The 6,000-nt window shown below is 58.2% G+C and overlaps 1 protein-coding gene across 2 annotated transcripts in view; it reads left to right on the top strand.

Annotated features, from left to right (window-relative positions):
• The first annotated feature begins 1,336 nt into the window (after positions 1 to 1,336).
• Positions 1,337 to 6,000, top strand: part of AMMECR1L (AMMECR1 like) — a 45,745-nt gene continuing 41,081 nt past the window's right edge. Inside the window, exon 1 of one of the 2 annotated variants that reach the window (XM_068280566.1) lies at positions 1,337 to 1,424. The gene's annotated coding sequence lies outside the window, so the exon portion shown is untranslated. The remainder of the gene's footprint in view (positions 1,425 to 6,000) is intronic. The other variant, XM_068280567.1, reaches the window with a different exon arrangement.

Raw genomic sequence — 6,000 nt, 5'->3', positions numbered from 1 at the left:
CCCAGCCCTGCTGAGACATCAAAGTGGGTCCCTTCATCTCTCCCACCCCAGCCGTCACACACTGATTGATGTTAGAATAAGATTTGCCCCAGGGCCCCAAACTAGTGATGGGAATTCCGGCTCTTCTTGGAGAATCGGCTCTTCTGAATCGGCTCCCATTAAAGAGCCGGCTCTTACGGCTCTCAATCGGCTCTTCATTAAATATCACTAGACGCCACTTAGAATCGGAGTAAAAGCCCCGCCCCGTCTCCATGACAACTCCAGACTGCTTCTCTCGCTCGGGCAATCCCTCCTGCTACTGCTCTGCCCCATACACTCCTATAAGCTGCACGAGGAGGACTACATCTCCCAGCATGCCTCAGCGCCCTTTATTACACAGCAAATCAGAGCTGTGTGGGGCGGCTGAGGCATCGGCTCTTTCAAAACTGAGAGCCGGCTCTTGTCGTTCACAGCAAAGAGCCGGCTCTTAGAGCCGGCTCGTTCGCGAACGACCCATCACTACCCCAAACACCTTAATCTCTAGTTATCTGGCTTGCAGTCACTGCCATGTATCCCCTTTTCTTATTTCTAGGGGAGTGATAGCTGAGTGAGTTGTGCGCCCCCTCCTACACTGCGCCCTGAGGCTGGAGCCTCTCTCGCCTCTGCTTTTTTCTGAGATGCATAGCCAGTACCCACTGCATTTTACCTCTGGTATAAGTACTCTTTACCTGACACTGATCACTTGTTCTTATGATGAGCTGTGAGTACCCAAAGCATTGTATCTTTGAGATATGTAGCCACTGCCCACAGCATTGTAGCTCATCAGTGTGTGGTCAGTATCCAGTGAACTGAACCTCAGGGATAGATACCCAGGTCATCATACTGCTGTAATAGGTAATGAGCAGAGATGCTAAATGATAGGCTAATAATTCAGGGTATTAGCATCTCATTGACCATTCCAAATAGTGACTACCTAATGGCTTTGTACCTCTATCATTGCACAGCTGTGATGAGTAAATAGTAGCCAAGGCATGGTATTCCAGGCTCTGGGATATGTAGCCGCTGCCCAGAGCGTTGTAGAGAATAATATGATATAAATAATGTCTGTTCCTTCAGCCAGATGCTGTACTAGGCTCCAGCAGCCACAAGATCTCACCCATATGCCATTGCCTACACCCGGGCTCCTCACGGCTATTCTTCACAATGACTGGAGGAATGCAGACGCTAGCCCCGCCCTCAGCCCTTTGATTGGTCGGCGGAGACAAGAGGCCGCGTCTGACAATCGCCCCGTTGCTTCAGCGGCAGCTTTCTATTGGCAGTATGCTACGGTGACGTTCCGGCAGCTGTTTTCCGGTTCCGGTTGGGTACGGCCCGGTTCGGTTCGGCTGCGGATGGCAGAGTCCGGGCTGACGGGTGGAGAAGACCGGAACCGGAACCAGCACCGGGTGAGATTTTGTATGTGTACTCCTGCAAGGTAGACTCGCTAGCTGCACACATGTGGACGCTGCAGTGTGCTGGATGGGTGACTGCCAAGGTGTTCCTCACATATGTAGCCGGTGACACGGGAATACCTGCTCTCCGGGTGGCATGTTCTCAGAGTATGTGATACGATTAGAGCAGAGAACCTGATCATCTTTATTATCCTTCCCTGATGCTAATCACTCCACAGCCCCTGACCACTTGTCATCCCCTTGATCACCGGTCTCCCCTCCCTGAGTTTCTACTGTCAGTGTCTTACCTGAATCCACCCCACCACAAGACCTGTCACCACATCCCTGAGCCGATCGCCCGTCACCGCATCCCTGGGCCGATCGCCCGTCACCGCATCCCTGGGCCGATCGCCCGTCACCGCATCCCTGGGCCGATCGCCCGTCACCACATCCCTGAGCCGATCACCTGTCACCGCATCCCTGAGCCAATCACCTGTCACCACATATCTGAGCCGATCACCCGTCACCGCATCCCTGAGCCGATCGCCCGTCACTGCATCCCTGGGCCGATCGCCCGTCACCGCTTCCCTGAGCCGATCGCCCGTCACCGCATCCCTGAGCCGATCGAGTGTCACCGCATCCCTGAGCTGATCGCCTGTCACCGCATCCCTGAGCCGATCAAGTGTCACCACATCCCTGAACCGATCACCTGTCACCACATCCCTGAGCCGATCGCCGTCACCGCATCCCTGAGCCGATCGCCGTCACCCAATCCCTGAGCCGATCGCCGTCACCGCATCCCTGAGCCGATCGCCGTCACCGCATCCCTGAGCCGATCGCCGTCACTGCATCCCTGAGCCGATCACCTGTCACCGCATCCCTGAGCCGATCAAGTGTCACCACATCCCTGAACCGATCACCTGTCACCACATCCCTGAGCCGATCGCCGTCACCACATATCTGAGCCGATCGCCTGTCACCACATCCCTGAGCCGATCGCCTGTCACCACATCCCTGAGCCGATCGCCGTCACTACATATCTGAGCCGATCGCCGTCACCACATATCTGAGCCGATCGCCGTCACCACATCCCTGAGCCGATCGCCGTCACCGCATCCCTGAGCCGATCGCCGTCACCACATCCCTGAGCCGATCGAGTGTCACCGCATCCCTGAACCGATCACCTGTCAACACATCCCTGAACCGATCGCCGTCACCGCATCCCTGAGCTGATCACCTGTCACCGCATCCCTGAGCCGATCACCTGTCACCTCATCCCTGAGCCGATCACCTGTCACCACATCCCTGAGCCGATCGCCGTCACCACATATCTGAGCCGATCGCCGTCACCGCATCCCTGAGCCGATCGCCTGTCACCACATCCCTGAGCCGATCGCCGTCACCACATATCTGAGCCGATCGCCGCCACCACATATCTGAGCCGATCGCCGTCACCACATATCTGAGCCGATCGCCGTCACCACATCCCTGAGCCGATCACCCGTCACCGCATCCCTGAGCCGATCGCCCGCCACCGCATCCCTGAGCCGATCGCCCATCACCGCATCCCTGAGCCGATCGCCCATCACCGCATCCCTGAGCCGATCACCCGTCACCGCATCCCTGAGCCGATCGCCCGCCACCGCATCCCTGAGCCGATCGCCCATCACCGCATCCCTGAGCCGATCGCCCATCACCGCATCCCTGAGCCGATCACCCGTCACCGCATCCCTGAGCCGATCGCCCGCCACCGCATCCCTGAGCCGATCGCCCATCACCGCATCACTGAGCCGATCGCCCATCACCGCATCCCTGAGCCGATCACCCGTCACCGCATCCCTGAGCCGATCGCCCGCCACCGCATCCCTGAGCCGATCGCCCGTCACCGCATCCCTGAGCCGATCGCCGTCACCACATCCCTGAGCCGATCGGCGTCACCACATATCTGAGCCGATCGGCGTCACCACATATCTGAGCCGATCGCCCATCACCGCATCCCTGGGCCGATCGCCCGTCACCGCATCCCTGGGCCGATCGAGTGTCACCACATCTCTGAACCGATCACCTGTCACCACATCCCTGAGCCGATCGCCGGCGTCACCGCATATCTGAGCCGATCGCCGTCACCGCATCCCTGAGCCGATCAGCTGTCACCACATCCCTGAGCCGATCGCCGTCACCACATATCTGAGCCGATCGCCGTCACCACATATCTGAGCCGATCGCCGTCACCACATATCTGAGCCGATCGCCCGTCACCGCATCCCTGGGCCGATCGCCCGTCACCGCATCCCTGGGCCGATCGCCCGTCACCGCATCCCTGAGCCGATCGCCGTCACCGCATCCCTGAGCGGATCGTCTGTCACCGCATCCCTGAGCGGATCGCCTGTCACCGCATCCCTGAGCCGATCGAGTGTCACCACATCCCTGAACCGATCACCTGTCACCACATCCCTGAGCCGATCGCCGGCGTCACCGCATATCTCTGCCGATCGCCGGCACCGCATCCCTGAGCCGATCGCCTGTCACCACATCCCTGAGCCGATCGCCGTCACCACATATCTGAGCCAATCGCCGTCACCACATATCTGAGCCGATCGCCCGTCACCGCATCCCTGGGCCAATCGCCCGTCACCGCATCCCTGGGCCGATCGCCCGTCACCGCATCCCTGGGCCGATCGCCCGTCACCGCATCCCTGAGCCGATCGCCCGTCACCGCATCCCTGAGCCGATCGCCCGTCACCGCATCCCTGAGCCGATCGCCCGTCACCGCATCCCTGAGCCGATCGCCGTCACCGCATCCCTGAGCCGATCGAGTGTCACCGCATCCCTGAGCCGATCGAGTGTCACCGCATCCCTGAGCCGATCGAGTGTCACCGCATCCCTGAGCCGATCGAGTGTCACCGCATCCCTGAGCCAATCACCTGTCACCGCATCCCTGAGCGGATCGCCTGTCACCGCATCCCTGAGCCGATCGAGTGTCACTGCATCCCTGAGCCAATCACCTGTCAACGCATCCCTGAGCGGATCGCCTGTCACCGCATCCCTGAGCCGATCGAGTGTCACCGCATTCCTGAGCCAATCACCTGTCACCACATCCCTGAGCTGATCGCCGTCACCACATATCTGAGCCGATCGCCGTCACCACATATCTGAGCCGATCGCCATCACCGCATCCCTGAGCCGATCGCCTGTCACCACATATCTGAGCCGATCGCCGTCACCACATATCTGAGCCGATCACCGTCACCACATATCTGAGCCGATCGCCGTCACCACATATCTGAGCCGATCGCCTGTCACCACATATCTGAGCCGATCGCCGTCACCACATATCTGAGCCGATCGCCGTCACTACATATCTGAGCCGATCGCCGTCACCACATATCTGAGCCGATCGCCGTCACCACATATCTGAGCCGATCGCCGTCACCACATATCTGAGCCGATCGCCGTCACCACATATCTGAGCCGATCGCCGTCACCACATATCTGAGCCGATCGCCGTCACCACATATCTGAGCCGATCGCCGTCACCACATATCTGAGCCGATCGCCTATCACCGCATCCCTGAGCCGATCGCCTATCACCGCATCCCTGAGCCGATCGCCTATCACCGCATCCCTGAGCCGATCGCCTGTCACCGCATCCCTGAGCCGATCGCCTGTCACCGCATCCCTGAGCCGATCGCCTGTCACCGCATCCCTGAGCCGATCGCCTATCACCGCATCCCTGAGCCGATCGCCTGTCACTGCATCCCTGAGCCGATCGCCTATCGCCGCATCCCTGAGTTCCTACAGTCAGTGTCTTACCTGAATCCACCCCACCACAAGACCTGTCACCACATCCCTGAGTCGATCGCCTGTCAGCACATTCTTGAGCTGATCGCCTGTCACCACATCCCTGAGCCGATCGCCTGTCACCACATCCCTGAGCCGATCGCCTGTTACCACATCCCTGAGCCGATCGCCTGTCACCACATCCCTGAGCTGATCGCCTGTCACCACATCCCTGAGCTGATCGCCTGTCACCACATCCCTGAGCTGATCGCCTGTCACCACATCCCTGAGCTGATCGCCTGTCACCACATCCCTGAGCCGATCGCCTGTCACCACATCCCTGAGCTGATCGCCTGTCACCACATCCCTGAGCCGATCATCTCACACGGTTCCTGAACCAGGTTATCTGTCACTCTTTACCTGACACTGGTCACTTGTTCTTATCAGTTTCTGACACTGATGTAATTTTCCTATCACTCATGGACTCTTCCTGAGAGTGTCACCCTGTGCACCTGTGACCCCTGCCTGATACTAACCACCTGGCACTCTCTTTTTGACAGTGTTCACCTATCACTTGTCCTTGACAGTGTATATGTTACCCTTTTTTTCTGACATTGATCATCTGGCACTCTATCCCTGATCACCTATCACACTCTCCTTGACCGTAATCATCTGTTACCGTATATGACTTTGATCCCTAATATCATTGTTATCTGGCACCCTCTTCATGACACTGAATCTTTATTACCCGGTCCAAGATTATTATTTTGTTACCTCCCTGACTAACTAGAGATGATGAATCAACTAGAAG

The sequence above is a fragment of the Hyperolius riggenbachi genome, chromosome 4 (assembly GCF_040937935.1).
Source record: "Hyperolius riggenbachi isolate aHypRig1 chromosome 4, aHypRig1.pri, whole genome shotgun sequence".
In the NCBI taxonomy this organism is placed as follows: Eukaryota; Metazoa; Chordata; class Amphibia; order Anura; family Hyperoliidae; genus Hyperolius; species Hyperolius riggenbachi.
This window is presented reverse-complemented; position numbering and strand designations above follow the sequence as displayed.